Source organism: Meriones unguiculatus, chromosome 18 (genome assembly GCF_030254825.1).
Source record: "Meriones unguiculatus strain TT.TT164.6M chromosome 18, Bangor_MerUng_6.1, whole genome shotgun sequence".
Lineage (NCBI taxonomy): Eukaryota > Metazoa > Chordata > Mammalia > Rodentia > Muridae > Meriones > Meriones unguiculatus.
Genome location: NC_083365.1, coordinates 23,163,088 through 23,181,272, shown reverse-complemented (window position 1 = coordinate 23,181,272; position 18,185 = coordinate 23,163,088). Strand labels below are relative to the sequence as shown.

Below are 18,185 nucleotides of genomic sequence, written 5' to 3'. Positions count from 1 at the left end.
ATCTTTAGGGTTTGTTTTTGGGGGTGGGGAGGGGTGAAGTTGGTGGTGGTGATGAGGGTTTTTGTTTTGTTTTGTTTTTGGTTGGTTGGTTGGTTGGTTGGTTGGTTGGTTGGTTTGGGGGTTTTATTGTGTTTGTTTTTGGCTTTTCGAGACAGGGTTTCTCTGTGTAGCCCTAGCTGTCCTGGAACTCGATTTATAAACCAGGCTGACCTTGAACTTACAGAGATCCGCTTGCTTCCGCCTCCTGAGTGCTGGGATTTAAGACGTGTACCTTGGCCACTGCTGCTGCCGCTGCCGCCGCCGCCACCTCCACCACCACCAGGTTTTTGAGACATGGTCTCTCTCTTTGTCTTAACTAGGCCGCTGACTAAGAAGCTTCAGGGCTCTACCTGTCTCCGGCACGCCTACACCCTCGGCTGGGGTGGCTGGCCCACAGAGGTCCTGTGCTTGCGTGGACGACGCTGTACTGCTGAGCCATCTCCCCTACTCTTCCTTTTTCCTTTCCTTCTTTCTTTGTTTTGGTTTTGAGACACTCTGGTTCCAGTTTCAGGCCATAATCCTGCCTCAGCATCTCAATGGGATTACAATCACCAGTCACCATGCCAGGAGGAGGGATGAATGTTTTTATGATTTCTTTTCATTTTCTTTTATTTAAGTGTGTGTGTGTGTGTGTGTGTGACAGGTGCATGGGTCCCCTCAGAGGCCACAAGAATCCTTGCATGTCCCCAGGGCTAGAGTCACAGGTGGTTGTGGGCACCGTTTCACGGGTGTTGGGAACTGAAGCCGGGTCCTATGGAAGAGCAGCGAGTGCTGGAGCCATCACTCTAGCCCCAACACTTACTTTTTTAGTGTCCTTGAAGGACCTACAAAAGCACTTACATCGTTTAGGAACATAAAATGTGCTACGCATAACTTGGCTCATAAAATTGTCACCTTTGTTATATAGCTTCAGAGATGCGAAGTCCCGTCTGGAAGTTAAGCATGTGTTGCTACTCCAGCCTACCTGTGTCTCCAGTGTTTTTGAGCCCCGAAGGACTCCTCAGGGAATCCCTCCCACCCGCTTTCCCACCTAGTCCAGACTGGTCCTTCCCACACCCCCTTACACGGGCCTTTTCTCTCTGCTTAGCCTCACACCACATCCTAACGCAGTGAGTTGCTCGGGACCTCATGCTCAGAAGGGTTTTGAGCTTGGTTTAATTAACACCAGCTTAAAAACTCATTTATTTTTATTTTTTACTTTTTAACAAGGAGCCTATACTTTTCTTTGGCTCTGAGTCCCCACAGGACAGGTAGCTGGCTCCGCTCACAGCCCTGCTTGAGGCCATGGCCAATCTTCTCTAGACCCCTGGGCCATCATCAGTTCTAGGCCTCATCAGTGCTATCCTGCCAGGATCCAGGCAGCCCTTGCCCTCGTATAGTTGCTACCAGCCTCCTCTGCCCGTGACAGCTCACAGCTTCTGCTTCCTACAGTCATTGGCTCTGCTGGTGCTGGGGACCCAGCTTCAGAGCAGCCTGCCTCCAGGGTGGCTGTCAGGTGAGGGGAGGTTTAGCTTTCACTCCTCACCCTGTCAGGGTGGGAAGCCTTCAAAGGAGCTACTCCATCCCGGCTGCCCCCTTCACATCCTGGCGGGGCCTGATGGTGTTTGTGCAACTTTCCTGTCAGCTTGTAGGAGAAGTTCAAAGAGTTTCAGTCATCCCCTCTAGCTTCCTCTCCAGACAAGCAGCTTTCCCTGCTGGTCCCTGCCCTTGTCTCTTGAGGAAGCTACCCTTTCCTCTCCCTCCCTTCCTCCCTCCGTCCCTCAGGTATCCTGAGAGCAGATCGGCCATCTGAAACAGGTAAGTGGGAAATCTACCCCCTCACATACACACCCAAGATGGGTTTTTGGGAGGGAGAGGACTTGCAGCCACTAACCACAGCACTCATAGTCACCAACCCTGGAAAAAGGTCATGGATGATTCAAGAAATTGGTTCTCCAGGCTGCACTTCCTCGAGGCCCATGACATGAGAATTTGTCCCACAAGCTGCCTTCTTTTTGAGGAAGTTTAACTACTGAGCCTCCTCGAAAGGAAGAGCTTTTGATCCTAGGCTTCTCCGAAGGGGCCTCAGAACCGAGAACGTTGTAGTCATTTCTGGCTGTCAGTTAAGGCCCTAATTCTCAGATGGGGAGAGTGTGGTTCTCCGGGGCATTAATTGGACCCCATCCATTCTAACAACCCCCAGAAAACCTACACAGTGCTCGAGGATACCTGCTGGCTCTCTGAATGCTACTCTGCCCTCCTTGCCCTCCCTCCCTCTTTCCACTGAAGAGAAGGCTCTCTCCTGCCATTGGCTTACCCTACACCCTCTAGGGCAACTACTTTCCATGCCCATGGGTAAACAGAGCCCCAAGTTCACCCTCTCCAGAGAGAGGGCTAAAAAGATAGGCAGGCCAGAAGACCAGGTGAACAGGGAATCCAGAACCGCCCGGAACGCACTCAGATCTACGTTCCAAGAAGCAAAGGGGCTTTTAGAGAAAGCCAGAGCAGCTAGCTAGCCTTGTGGACAAGATTCAGAAAACACAGGAGTATCTATCTTGGACTTCAGAGAAAGGGGCTCCGGGCTGTGGGGCAGAGGACAAACGAGTCAGCAGAATGACTTCTCATGCCCCAAAAGGGAAGAGGAGGGAGGATGGGGAATTTCCATCATCAAAGATTGGCAGGATACTGAGTAAAAGTTGAAGGGGGAGACGGCCGCTCAGGGCAGGAGCGTAACACCATTGGATCAAAGTAATTTACCTTGAGTCTAATAACAAGAGAGGGAACTGAATGGATTTTAGCTGTTTCAGTCGGTTGTGTGGCCCCACTAGTGTCTCGGGCTTTCTTTACAGAATTGGTTCACGCGCACGTAGCAGTACATGCTGTAATGAAGGGGAGTGCTAAGCGAGAAAGAGAAGAGCCTGGGGAGAGTTAATGACTGTGCTGCGCAGCTAAAGGAGTAAGCTAAATCCTGACGAACAGAGTGTGTATTCTGGGTCTTCCGGCAAGTAGAAATGTAACAGGGAACCCACTACCTGTGTGTGTGTGTGTGTGTGTGTGTGTGTGTGTGTGTGTGTGTGTGTGTGTGTGTTGCGGGGGGGGGGGGATCATACTGTGGTTCCCTATCTCACACACTTATGCCAGAAAGAATAAATGACTGGGTTTTGTTTGAAGGGAAGTGATGTTTCTTTGCTTGCTTGCTTGCTTTTCGAGACAGGGTCTTCCGCTGGCCTGAGCTGTAAAATCCTTTAGCCTTGGCCCCCTGCGTGTATGCTGCGATTCCAGGCAGGTGTCACCAAACCCAGCGGAAGGAAGCGAAGCGCCTTAAAGAACTAGAAGCTTAGCCGGGCGGTGGTGACACATGCTTTTAATCCCAGCGCTTGGGAGGCAGAGACAGGTGGATCTCTGAATTCGGGGCCAGCCTGGTCCACAGAGCTAGTCCTAGGACAGACGGAGCTGCACGAAGAAACCCTGTCTCAAAAAACTGAAAAATAAGCAAATAAATAAATAAACAGTGTTCCCTACCACCAAAAAAAAAAAAAAAAAATAGCAAAAACAAAAACAAAAAAAACAAAGCTTTTTGTAGGTAAACACTTCGAGTTTTGCTGTTGTTGATCGGTGCTGGGAACAGAACCTAGGGCCTTGTGTATCTTGTACAATGTCCGTCAATAAACAATGTCCCCTTCTCAACCAACATTTGAATTTCTTTCTTTCTTTTTTTTTAAAAGATATTTATTTTCATTTTATGTGCATGATGTTTTGCCTGCAGTATGGCTGAGTATCACATGTATGTCTAGTTCCCCTAGAAGCCAGAAGAAGGTGTTGGATCTCCTGGAACTGGAGATACAGAGACAGTTGTGAGCTGCCAGGTAGATGCTGAGAACCAATCCCAGGTCCTCTGCAAAGGCAGCAAATGCTCTTAACCATTGAGCCATTGCTCTAATCTTCCATTTCAATATTTTTATGCAAAACACTTAGGGGCATAAAAGCAACAGAAGTCATAAAGGAAACGTATGAGTAATTTGAATATATTAAAAATGTTGGCACTCAGGGGCTGGAGAGATGGCTCAGCAGTTAAGAACACTGTGTCCTCCCAGAGGACCCAGGTTCAATTCCCAGCACCAATGTGGCAGCTCACAACTGTCTGTGACTCCAGCTCGGGATGATCTGAACCCTCACATAGACAAACATGTAGGCAGAACACCAACGGACATAAGTTAAAAATGCTGGAACCCACATAAATGAAATTAGAAAACAAATAACAATTTAAAAATGACTCTCACAAATAGAAAATAAAGTACTAATGCCATAAGCTAAGAGAGTTCAATATTTGTGGGTATAGTGTTAAACAAAGCACCTGTAATCCCAGCACTCAGGAGACTGAGGTAGAAGGATTGAAAGTTCAAGTCTACCCTTGGCGATTTATTAAGGTCCTGTCCAGCTCTACCCCCCCAACAAAAAAAAAAAGAGCTAAATACCAAGAGTTAATTAATAGATGAAATGATGTCAATCAAACATACACATATTTCTCACCCATTTAGAAAATAAGAAGGTATATATTAAGTAATGCAATGTCCGCCTTTTATTCAAATTAGCAACATGAGAATGCTTCAGATTAGCCAGGTGGAGCACATCTGTGATCCCAGCACTCAGGGAGGCAAAGGCAAGTGGAGCTCTGTGAGTTCTAGGCCAGCCTGGTCTACAAATCCAGTCCAGGACAGCCAAGGCTACACAGAGAAACCCTGTCTAAGAAAAAAAAAAAAAAAAAAAAAAAAAGGTTCATAGTAAAGTACTGCATTCCATGTTAGAAATCTCTGCTAGGTAGAACCATCATATGCTGGAAATAACAGCGAAAATTGGTACAGACTTAACAAAAGACAATCTGGAGACAGGCCCCAAAGGCTCTTGGGAAACCCATTCTGTTGTGGCCTGAGGTAGCAGCCGTCTCCAATCAAGTAGCCTTTCATAAAACGCAGGTGCCGAGGAAAGCTCCCCTCAGAGAGCGGATATCATCTTATCATCCTGATATCATCTTATCAAGAGCAGCTGTGGTTACCCACAAGCCATCCTCAGTTTCGAGCCAATTAAGTGGGAGAGCGAGAGTCATTAGAGCCTCACCTGAGAGTCCAGGTGCTCTTCCCCCCGCGCTGCACATAATTCTTCCTCAGCTTCACACGGTCTTGGAAGTTGCCGGAGAATGTAGCAAGTGGGAGGTTACTAAGGAGGCACGCTATCTACATCTACGGGGCTATGGGGAAGTCATCATCCATGCTGGGGTGAGACTTTCTGGTGACACAGCTAGTTCTGGGTCCCCATTCTTCCCCTCAGTGATTCATGATCCCGTAAGGGAGCCGAGAAACTCACTGGTTCATCAAGCAAGACTTGGGTAAAAACAGAACAAAACAAAACAAAACAAAAAAAACCTGTCACTTTGGTCTGTCCTTGGTTCCCTATCTGAGGTGAGTGGACATTTGTTCATTCTTCCCAGAAAAACCTCACAGGACAACAAGTGTTCTGGGAAATGGCTGCCTAGCCAGCGACTGTTTCCCTCAGCGTCCCTGAGGTGAGCGCAGCCCTAGGGAACCAGCCCTCCCTCCCTGATGGAAAGTGGGTGGGAGCCTCCCCTCCAAGCTGAAAAACCTGGTGAATTTTCTCCACCCTGTGTTTTCCAGACTTAGTGGCTTTTTAAAGAACTTGTTGATGATGACAGCATAACAGGCGAGATCAAATATGCGTCCTTGAACAGCCCCATAAAGGCTATAGGCCACACACATTAGACAGATATATAAGGAATAAACTCTTGTGTGAAGCCTTTGAAAATAGAAGAAGCAGTAACTACTCTAGCATTTAGTGTCCCTCACATTCACTACCCAGGCACTGAGCTCAGGAGTATTTTCTAAAGAATTAAGCAGAGTCTGGGCGTGGTGGAGTATGCTTTTAATCCTAGCACTCAGGAGGCAAGCCATCTTTGAGTTCAACTCATCTTTCCCTACCTCTGTCCTACAAGAAGAATTCCAGGCCAATCAGAACTACACAGTGAAAACCTGTCTCAAAAGAAACAGAGAAAAATGAATGAATGAATGAATGAATGAATGAATGAATGAATGAATGAATCAGTGGTCTAGGAATGGAGCCCAGTTGGTGGACTGTTTGCCTGGCATGCACAAAGCTCTGGATTTGATCTTCAGCATTGCATAAAACACATGTATTGCCATAAATTCTGTAATCCCAGCACTCAGAAGGATCTAAAGTTCAAAGTAATCCTTGGATTCATAGTGGGTTTGAAGCCAGTCTGGATTATAAAACCTAAGAGGGAAAGAAGGAAGGAAGGAAGGAAGGAAGGAAGGAAGGAAGGAAGGAAGGAAGGAAGGAAGGAAGGAGGGAAGGAAAAAAGATGTAAGCAGAAGTGCAGATATTGATAGCTTGAAAGAACAATGACTAAAACCGAAATATCTGGGCTGGAGGGATGGTTCCTCGGTTGAAGCACTGGCCGCTCTTCCCAGCACCCACGTGGCCGCTCACACCACCTGCAACTCCAGTCCCAAGGAACATGAAGCCTTCTTCCGGCCTCCTCAGGCACCAGGCATGTCCATTTTGATTGACATACGTAATAAACACCCACACACATACAAACCACATTAATTAATCGGTTTACAAACCTAAGGAGCTATGATCACAATGAGGTCTGCACTGGGCTCCCCAGCGGGGAAGCCGTCCGCCAAAGATGGACAATAAATCCACGCAGTCGTACAGCAGCACAAATATTAGGAAGGACAGCAGCTGAAAAGAAAAAGAGAGGCCGGCTGCCAAAGTGTTTCCCTAACAGGCACGAAGCTCCGAGTTCACCAACCAGACGTGTGGATACACACCTGTAACCCCAGAACACTGGGAATGGTGGCAGGGGGATCAGAAGTTCAAGATCATCCTTGAAAAAAAAGAAAAAAGGAAGGAAGAAAGAAAAGAAAAACAAGAAAAAGAAAAAAAAGACAAAAAAAACTGCTCATAATAAATTTTGTAAATACATTGTGTTAATTTGTGATCAGAGGGGTTTTTTTTGTTTTTGTTTTTTTTTTGTTTGTTTGTTTGGTTGGTTGGTTGGTTTTTTGCTTTGTTTTTTTTTTTTTTTTGCCCCTTAAAAAATCTTTTAGCAGGACTAGAGAGATGGCTCAGTGGTTACGTGTTCTTCCAGAGGTCCTGAGTTCATTTCCCACCAACCACATGGCGGCTCACAACCATCTGTAATGAGATCTGGTGCCCTCTTCTGTCATGCAGGTGTACGTGCAGATAAGCACTCATATGCATAAAATAAATCTTTAAAAAAAAAAAGAAAGAAAGAAATCTTTTAGCCAGGTGTGTGTGATTGATGCCACAGGCCTTTGATCCCAGCATTCAGAGAGGCAGAGGCAGGTGGATCTCAGTAGGCCAGCCTGGTCTACAAAGTGAGTCCAGGACAGCCAAGGGTACATAGAGAAACCCTGTCTCAAAAAACCAAAATAAAATAAAATAAATAAAATAAAATTCAGCCCTGCTTGGACTATATAGTAAGACTGGCCAGCCTGGTCTACATACCAAGTTCCAGACCGTCTACATAGTAAGACATACAACCTACATACTAAATTACATAGTAAAACATGGGTACAAGTTGGAAAGCAGGGGACAACCTACTCTTCTTTAGTTACTATATAAGTCAGGATGGACTAGGCTACACCGCCTTCCAGTGGACACACACACACACATACACACACACAACAATAAATGTTGTTGTTTTTCTCTTGGCTACACTTTGGCCAGAGGCTCTGTTCTACATAAATAACCGTGGTGGCAAAGGCTACCCCATTTTGTGAGCACACTACCAGAACATGGAAGCCCTTTGAATCTCAGGAATGGGAAGAGAGTGTGCAGAATGGCCTATAATTATTCCCTGCCCCAGTTCAAAGGTGACAGCTTCGCTTCTGTTTAGATTTCACGGCTCACCTAATTCCGGGCTACCGGGCTACCACGTGGAGTGAGCGCCATTGTCTCTGCCGTAATCACCATGTCCTCTGCCATCCTGTTTACTCTTTCTTCTCTGTGACTGCCTGCTTTCTACTTACCTTTGCATCAGTGGGCTGATGCAGCTTTCTGAGACGCGCCCCCCCCCAACCCCCCAGGCCAGGGAAAGCAAGTTTCCTCCTCCATGTGCACACACACACACACACACACACACGTACTCTTTTTTCTGCTAAGCCCAGATGCTGCAGCAGCATCCCTCCCGAGGCAGCCGCATCATCACCGGCATGGAAACCCACTTGCCGTTCCTTGCCCAAAGAACTTGTCCAAACCCTAGGATGTGGAGCTGCCTTGTGGCTCCGTCTCTGCGGCTCCACGGCTTCCTGGGGAATCACACAGAGGCCAGCAGGTGCCTGCTCATGTCTGTTTTCTGTGTGGCCCTTGAGTGGTACCTCCTCGGGGGGACTGCGGCGTTGCCAGCATTCCTGGGCTCTGGTGATTTCCCTTCAACTTGTACCACTTTGATCAGAAGGAGAACAATCGAAGGAAACTTGACTTCCTTCACAGTGAACATGGGTCACTACTCGCAAAGTGAAGGAAAGGAATCTTTAGGGTATAAACAGAAAATCAAAACAAAACAGGTCCTTCTCAGCCAGACCTGAGACCAGACGTTTCTAGAAGCCTCCACGAAACAGGTCATTCCCCTAGGCCGAGGAAGAGAACTTTCGTTCCTACTCTTAGCAATACCAAACAAAGGACATCACTTATTAACTGATTAAACCCCAACTCATTGCGTGTGTGCATGCGTGGACACACGAATCAAAACAAAACAAAAGCTTTTTTTTTCTTAAGAGAGAGAGAGTGAGAGAGAGAGAAAGAGAATATCACTTTCATCAAGAGTTAAACAAAACAGAATCTCACTAGGAATGTCCAGAAAACTGCTGCCTCTTAGCCTGTAAAACCCTGCTCATCCTTTTGTTTCTTTCAAGCTTTATCTTTGGCCCCTGGGGTCTCCAGTAAGAGATACTTTAGAAAATAGAGAAGTTTGGAGCCAGCTGCTGGCTTCCTACTATTCTCCCCCCCCCCCCCCCAGCCATTTCCCAAAACTGCTTAAAGTCCTCCGGTTATACAAAGTGAAGATTTGTTCTCTCTACACCAACAGTCAAGAAGTCATCTCGAAAGCAGTTTTCACTACTGTAGCTGTTTGGAATTGGCTCCGCAGACGTAAACAGGGTCATCTGGGGCCAGGGAGGGTGGGTGTTTCGTTTTGAAGCTCTGGTAAAGAGTGAAAGCATGTGACTTCAGTGTGGCCAGAAACAAGGGAGCCTTTGTATGTACCGGCAGAGCCAGCGAGTGGCAGTCCTGAGGCTACACACAGGGGCAGCAGCACAGAAGGCTGAAGCTGGTTCCAAGGGTCTGGTGGGACACAGCTAGGGGCAGGTTAACTCTTTGTTGCAAGGCCCAAGACTTTCTTGAGGAGCCAAGCAGCATTTCTTGGGGTGGGGGGTGGGGGGGGAGAGGGAGTAAGCTGGCAAAGGGATACGGTATTCCTATGCCCAGCTAAGAGGCAGCCCAAAGTCATTAGGGCAGTGTCTGGGATATTTTGATGGATTAACCGCAGCATTTCCTTGTCTTCACATCTAAGCATTGCAGGCTACCCCATTCCCAGCACTCCCTCAGCTCATCCTCTACTCCTGCAAGGCTGGGGGAGCTGGAGAAGACCCAAGACAGACAACCCTAGCCACTCTGTGACGTCTAGTCTTCCCAGAAGTAGAATGGTGCCTGTTGGACGGCCGCTGCCAGAGGAGAGCTGGCAAGATGCTGACTCAGCCTACCCTCGGGTACCTGCAGCCATGTTCCTCATGGAAACCCGGCAAGCATGGGTTCTGCTCACGGCCCCCACACAGGGCAGGTGGTCCGCTGTCCTGTGCTGCTTACAGCTGCTTACCACCCCTGTGGCGAGTGTGACTTCTACACTTTGGCACCAAGGAGAAAGAAAGGGTCCAGTTTTGTCAGGCAAAGCCGGGTCCCCTGGGCTGCAGGGATTCAGAGGTGAAGATGGTGAAGAAGGTCTCCTTGAACACCGTGCGCTATTCACACTCATGGCTCCTCTCATCACGACTCTTCATTCCCTCCTTGCAGAGATTTCTGAGCTCCTAGTCAGAGCCAAGTTCTTGGTTAGGGATTGGAGCTACTGTAGGCAAGGAGACTGACCAGTTGCCACAGGTCCCATCAGGCCCCACGAGGGACCTCCACTCTATCTAGGCATGCCCAGAGCCATTCACCCAATCATATCCACTGGTGATCAAGAAAATGGTACCTAGCAGGGCATAGTGACACATACTTTTTTTTTTTTTTTTTCCATGACAGGGTTTCTCTGTGTAGCCCTGGCTTGACTGGACTCACTTAATAGACCAGGCTAGCCTCGAACTCACATCAATCTGCCTGCCTCTGCCTCTGCCTCCTTGATTGCTGGTATTAAAGGTGTGTGCTGGCTGACACACACCTTTAATCTCAGCACTCAGGAGGCAGAGGCAAGTGGACTCACAGAGGTGAGTTCAAGGCCAGCCGGGTCTATATAGATGAATTCTAAGACAGCCAGAGCTCCATAATGAGACCTTGTCTCTATACTGGGCCCCTGCAGAAAAAGACGGTGCCAGATGTTAAAGAGATGGCTCAGTGGTTAAAAGCATGCTTCACTGGCAGGCAACCCAGGTTCTATTCCTAGCACCCACAAGAAACCCCAGTTCTAGGGGATCTAGTGCCCTCTTCTAGCTTTGTGTGTAGCAGGCATTCATTCGCACAGTACACATGCATGCAAGCAACACACTCATATACACAGTATAAAAGAAACAAATATGTAAATGACAGAGAGAGAGAGAGAGAGAGAGAGCCATCACTCTTTTCTGTACTTTGGGAAGGGATCACTGAAACTTCATGTCTGGGATGGCCAGCTGTAGGACAGTGACTCGCACTGGCCCTGGCATTGGCAAAGAGGCTCCTAGCTCTGCTAGGCGGCTTTTCTGTTTGGAATAATCCAGTTCACTTGAGTACATTTACATTTCCAGAGCCTCTGAAACTGGTGCCTGGGGCTCGGGGGCGCTTAGTAAATGTGTGTGAGAAATGATGTGACCACCAGGCATTGAACCCTCTCCACTTCAAAGTCAGAATCCTGGGTCATAACCCTGGGCTCACTCAGGTGACAAACAAGAAACTTATATGGGGGACACGCTGACCTCTTGGCCTCTGCTGTACATGCTCTGGATCTCCCGCAGCCTCAGGCCATGTTCTCCTATACTTTCAAGGTCTGATTAGTTCCCAGTAGCTAATTCAGGATGAACCTTGAGAGTCTCTGATCAGAGCTTCCTTTCTGTGTTTATGGGAAGGCACCCCTCTTTAAGCTGGAGAAGAGTGCCGTAAAGACTGGCCACAAATACCCTGTCTGGACTGGAGTCGTGGCTTCCAAAAGAACCAGCCCATTGTCATGGCTTTGGTCTCAGAGTGTGTGGACAGGAAGTGTGGGTCCCTGACATTAGGAATGCAGTCTGATAAACACAAGTCTCCAGTGATTGCACAATTCTCCTTCAGGGTACACAGAGGGTGAGGCCCGCAGGGTGCGGAGGCATCATCTCTCAGGGTGGACAAAGGGAGGGATGGGATGAAGAAGCCTGATGCTTGTTCTTAGGTTTGTTGCTTTGCAATAAGACAGTCTTTATTACATTTAAAAAATCTCTCTTGGCTGAACACCGTGACGCATGAGCTGATCCCAGCACTCAGGAGGCAGAGACAGGTGGATCTCTGTGAGTTCAAGGCCAGTGTAAAGACCCATCTCAAAACAACAATAACAAAAACCCTTAGTGGTGGTGGTGGTGGTGGTGGTGGTGGTGGTGTGTGTATGTGAAAGAGTCTCAATCCTTTTGCCTCACCCTCCCCAGTGCTGGGATTACAGGCACACGTTAGCCATGCCCCAGCTAATTGCCTGAAATCTTAAACACAGATCCTTGAGTTTAGTCATGTGTGTCTCTTTTTTCTGGGGAGATAATCAATATTTTTGTTTCAGTACAAACCAAAGAATTCAAGACTCCTCCCTCCTCCCCCCAAAGAAACCAATGGACAAGAGAGTGGACAGATAAGCCTAGTCCAATCCACTGACAGATGAGGATGTCCAGGCAGAGAGGTCCTGCTCTGAGTCACTCCAGCAGTTAGTGATGGAGCCATAGCTGGGTGGCATTTCCAAGGTTCCGAGCCACCTGGATTTCTTGAAGAGTATGAACTTCAGGAAAGGAGCCGTGAGGCTTGTTTTGGATCAGAGCCCTGGGCTTAGGGTGATTCCTTGTCTCTGTGGTCCCTGGCTCATCAGTGGGCCTCACCTCCTCAGACACTCCGAGTGTCCCTCAAATGCAGGATGGCTTGGAGTTTCACATGTCAGTGGCTGACAGGACATGGTTCACTCGGCTTCTTCTCACCACCCCAGTGGCATTTCTAATTCTAGTTAGAATTCAGTTCCATAAAGGTCTTTCCAGTTGGGCAAAAAGTTCCCCCAGGAAGCAGAGGATTAAGGGAGAGCGGTTGGGTTTAGTGGTCCAAAGGAATCTCATTTTACAAAGGACTCAGTGCCAAGACCTCCAGTGTGGGGGGGGGGTTGGGGGGGAATCATACAAAGTAAAACAAAAAAAGTCCTTGAAAATCTTTTAGGATGCCCATGAAGTTCATCAGGCAGACATGATCACATCTCAGGAGAGGCAGCCAATTTTTTCTTTGCCTCAGTTAAGCAGCAGAGGAAAAACACTGGCTGGTATTTAGAACAACAAAGCAGAAAGGCTTATCTCTGTGGACGATCAGATGCTGCTGTGATACAACCAGGGAAGGGCCTGTGCATGCCCCATGTCACACACTCACACACACAGACACACACACTCGCACATACATACACACATACTCACAGACACACACAGACACACGTACTCTCACACACAGACACACACATACACACTCACAGATACACACACAGACACACACACTCACACATACATACACACATACTCACAGACACATACAGACACACGTACTCTCACACACAGACACACACACTCACACATACATACACACTCACAGACACACACACACAGACACACACACTCACACAAACAGACACACACACAGACACACACACTCACACACAGACTCTCACACACACACACACACCCCACGAGCGCTGTACTGTGTCACTATGCATCAACACATCACTGCATGACCCCCCTCCCACCCTACAAGCCCCGCCCTCCAACCCCCCCCTCCCCCCCCTCCCGCTAAGACCACAAGGAAAACTAATCAGGCCCTTCCCCTAATCCCGCCCACCTTTATGCCAGCACCTGGGTCTCTTCTGCCTTGGGGTATTGCTGTCGAATTCCTGACTCAGAAACCAGGAGGCCAGAAATGCCCAATGTCCTAACCTGCTACATAGAAAGGAGATTGGCCGCACAGAACACGCACGCAGAACGCTAGCACAAGAGCACACCGGCAGGCCGAGGAACGCTCGGGTAGAGTTTTGTGGTGGAGGTGTTGAACCTGCAGCCGCCATTTTTTCTTTTTTCTTTTTTAAGATTTGTTTATTTGTTTGTTTAGAGACTGGGTCTTACTCTGTAGACCAGGCTGACCTTGAACTCACAGTGATCTCACTGCCTCTGACTCTCCGGTTCTTTGACTTAAAGGCGTGCACCATCACACCCAGTTATTTTTATTTATTTGTGTGTATGGTTATATGTATCAGTGTGTGGGTAAGCCTTGTATGTGGAGGTAGGGGAGGGCACTGGATTCCCTGGAGCCAGAGATGCAAGCAGTTGGGAGCCCCTTCACGTGGGTCCTAGGAACTGAACTCTGAGCCTCTGACTGATTGATTGATTGATTGATTGATTGATTTTCCTTTTCAAGACATGGTTTCTCTGCCGAGGCTATACTGGACTCGCCTTGCTTTGTGGACCAGGCTGACCTCAAACTCACAGCAATCCAACTGCTTCTGCCTTCCTGAGTGCTGGGATTAAAGGCATGTACCGGGTTGGAGAGATGGCTCCTAGGCAAAGAGTACTGGCTGTTCTTCCAGAGGTCATGAGTTCAGTTCCCAGCAACCACATGGTGGCTCACAACTATCTATAGTGAGCTCTGGTGCCCTCTTCTGCTGTACAGGTGTACAGACAGACAGAACATTGTATAAATGATAAATAGATCTTAGGGGGGGGAACGGTGTGTACTAGTTCTTTTGTTGTTGTTTTGAGAATGAGGTTTCTCTGTGTAACAGAGCTCTGGCTGTCCCGGACTCACTTTGTAGACCAGGTTCATCTCCAACATAAGCATCTGCCTGCCTCTGCCTTGAAAGTGCTGGGATTAAAGGGTGCCCCACCACACCCAGCTGCAAGCGTTCTTAAAAATCCCCGAGACGGGGTTTCTCAGTATATGTAGCCCTGGCTGTCCTAGAACTCTTGGTTTCCTAAAGTTTGCACTGTGCTTCCCCCAGATAGGTCATATTTTAAAAAGGGATAGAGTGGGACAAGGGTGAGCCCTCCCTCGGTCGCTACAAAAAGTAGGGACATGGCCCAGCCACTCGTCTGCCTGGTGGTGGTGCGAGCAAGATGCCCCCCCCCCAAATCCCTTGCCCCTCAAAGAGGAGAGCTGGCCCCAGGGCACGAGAGCTGGAGACTTGGCCCCGCCCCTTGCTGCTGCATTGAGTGACCTAGCAACGGGGCAGTGTTGGAGAGCTCACTGGTGGCGTGGGCTGCAGGAGAGCTGGCGGGCTGACCAACCCAGCTTCCGCCCAGGCCGAGATCCAGGGCTCTGAGTGGCCACCGCAACACCTACCCCATCTATAAGCTGCTGGAGTGTGTGAAGGGGCTGCAAGTAAAGCTGTGTGGGCAAAAGGGTGTACTCTAGGACACCGTGACACGCTACAGCTTCCACGATGAGATGTTTTTTCATTGGGGTTTTTTGTTGTTGTTGTTGCTTTAAGTGTGGAGGTGGCAAGGGCAGAGAGAGGCTATGAAGGGATGGGGAGATGAGTGGGATTGAGGTGTATGATGTGAAATTCACAAAGACTCAATAAAAAGTTAAAAAATAAAATCAAATAAAACAGGGAGGGTCACCTGGGTGTGGCACACAACTGTAATCCCAGAGGCGGATCTCTGTGGGTTTGAGGCCAGCCTGGTCTACAGAGTGAGTCCAGGACAGCCAGGGCTACTATACACAGAAACCCTGTCTTGAAAAACCAAAGAAGAAAAAGAAAAAAAGAAAAAAAAAGTAGGGTTAAGATGACTTGCAAGACAGAAAGTAAAAGGCCAGGCATGGTGGCAATCACCAATAATTCCAGCACATGGAAGGCAGATGCAGGCAGATCTTTCATGAGTTCAAGGGCAACCTGGTTTACAGAGAGAATTCTAGGCCAGCCAGGCCTACGTAGTGAGACCCTGTCTCAAATTAAATAAATAAACAACCCCAGCATATAGCCCCAGAACTTGGGAGGCTGAGGCAGAAAGATTAGCATGAGTTTGAGGCCAGCCAGACCTATACTGAAAATTTTGTCTCACAAAAAACAAAAATAAACAATTTTTAAAAAATATTTAAAAATGAAGACATCACTATCGGTAGGCACCCGCTGGTTATCTGTATACCTCAGAGGACTGTTTGATGGACTCAACTACAACTTAGCCTATGACGCGTAGCCTAACATCTGGACATGGGAACAAGCCCCGTTTCCACCACACTCCAGTAAAAATAAACCTCACTGTTCAAATATAGCGTGGTGAGAAGTGCCATGTTTTACAGAAGAGGCAGTTATTCGGCGTTAAAAATAGACAGGTTTTGGCTTCCTCAAATAGCTGGGCATTAGCAATGTGATTTTCAAGTGGAAACACAGAGTGAGACACTCACACACATCCGGCCTGACTCAGCTACTTGAAGAGCCGACACAGGGCCAGGCGGTGGTGGCACACGCCTCTCATGCCAGCACTTGAGAGGCAGAGGCAGGCGGATCTCTGTGAGTTCAAGGGTAGCCTGGTCTAGTCCTGGTTCCAGGACAGCCAGGGCTACACAAAGAAACCCTGTCTCAAAAAAAAGAAAAAAAAAAAGAAAAAAAGAAAGAAAAAGAGAAAAACAACCTTATTAAATAAATAAATAAACAGCCTACCTAGAAAAGTCTAGTGCCCATGTGGGCCTCAGTTTACTGATCTGTAAAGCAAAGACGGTCCCAGTCTACAGAGGAGGTGATCTATGGAGAGCTGATGTCTTCACAGAAGCATGGAACACAGCAAGCACAGTGACCTGAAGCAGGCTTTCCCTAAGGGCTTACAGAGTTCTGCTACAAGCTGGGAATCACTTTTAGGGCCCCACACATACACAAGAAAAAGTCAACCAGGAAATCCCTAAGTACCCGGCACATGACTCCTGAAAGGCTACATTTAGTTAGTTATTTAGTTAATTTCTATTATTACATATTACAATTGTTTTATAAGTAAATATGTAGCTTCGGCTAGCCTAGCGCGCCCTCTGTGTAGGCGAGGGCTGGCTTCTGGCTCCCAAGTACTTGAGATTAAAGCTGTATGCTACCAAGTCTAGCTTCCCTTCTCTCTTTTCAAACAACTCTGTATGTGTGGTGGAAGCATGTATACATGATAAAGGGGAGGCACACGTGCAGGCTGGAGGTCAGAGCTGAGGTGTCCTCTATTACTCTATACCATATATATTTAAAGACGCAGTTCGGCGTGTTTCCGTGTGGGCATGAGTGTGGTGCCTGTGGAGACTAGGGGCATTGGATCCCTCTGAAGCTAGAATCACAGTCACTTGTCAGTTGCCCAGTGTGGGTCCTAGGAACTGAACTCAGGTCCTCTAAAGAAGCAGCAAACACTCTTTTTTTCTGTTTTGTTTTGCGAGACAGTTTCTCTGTGAAGCCCTGGCTGTCCTGAAACTCACTCTGTAGACCAGGCTGGCCTCGAACTCATTAAGATCTGTCTGCCTCTGCCTCTGCTGGGATTACAGAGGTGCACCAATGCAGCAAGCACTCTTAACCCCATCTCTTCACGTCTCCATGAGCCATCTCTCCAGCCCCTACGTTTTTATCTAATTTTTGAGACAGGATCAGTCATTGAACGTGGAGTCATGAATTCATTTACTAGTGGCTTGCCAGGCAAGCCCCTGGGATCTTCCTGGGATCTTCCTGTTGCTGTCTTTAAAGAGTTCCTCTGCTTCTGGCCTTTGGCATGGGTCCTTAAGATCCACATCTGGGGTAAAGGAGCATGGGGAGACTGGAGAGATGGCTCAGTGGTTAAGAGCATTGTTTGCTCTTCCAGTGGACCCGGGGTTCAATTCCCAGCACCCACATGGCAGCTCACAACTGTATGTAACTCCAGTTCCAGGGGATCTGGCACCTTCACAGACATACATGTTGGCAAAACACCAATGTGCATAAAAATGAATAAATCTTTTGGGGGCTTGGTCTGGTTCACTGTGTATTTGGATGCTGATCATTGATTAATGCTGTATAAACACTGCTCCCCAATTATCTCTGATTGGTTAATGACCTGGGAGAGAAGAAAGGTGATGCTGGCTGGTGGCGCACACCTTTGGTCCCAGCACTCAGGAGGCAGAGGCAGGCGAAGTCTGTTTCAGGCCAGCCTGGTCTGCAGAATGAGTTCCAGGGCAGCGAGGGCTCCAGAGAAACCCTGTCTCAAGAAAGAGAGAGAGGAAGAGAGGAAGAAAGGAAAGAAGGAAGGAGAGAGAGAGTGCTCTCCCACCAAGTAACATCTCCAGTCCTTTCCTTTTAATGACAAGGTCTTGAACTCTCTCTCTATAGCCCAGGCTAGCCTTGAATTTGTGATCCTCCTTGCTCAGTCTCCCAAGCGGCTGGGATCATAGGCCTGTGCTTCCGAGTTACTTGGTCAAAGAAACCAGAGCTTCGGCTTGCCAGGGGAGATGGGTTGTGTGTAGAAGGGCAGGAGGCTCATCTCCACCACAGCGGCTGTCACTGCTGGGTGCCAGAGGTGGCAGGGCCAGGGCCTGTGGCAAAATTCCTTTAATGCTTCAAGGTAGGCCAGAGCCAGGGAGTAAGGGAAGGCTGAGGTGCTATCACTTGTCAAGGTCATTGAGCAGGTGGAGGCCAGAGCCTGGACTCAAACCCAGGCTGACCCCTCCAAAGCCCC

At 48.2% G+C, this 18,185-nt stretch overlaps 1 long non-coding RNA gene across 1 annotated transcript; it reads left to right on the top strand.

Moving 5' to 3' along the window:
* The first annotated feature begins 1,368 nt into the window (after positions 1-1,368).
* Positions 1,369-3,709, top strand: LOC132648961 (uncharacterized). The gene is made up of 3 exons (XR_009587361.1): positions 1,369-1,836; positions 2,868-2,974; positions 3,233-3,709. It is a non-coding gene; the product is annotated as an uncharacterized LOC132648961 (long non-coding RNA).
* The last annotated feature ends 14,476 nt before the right edge of the window (positions 3,710-18,185 follow it).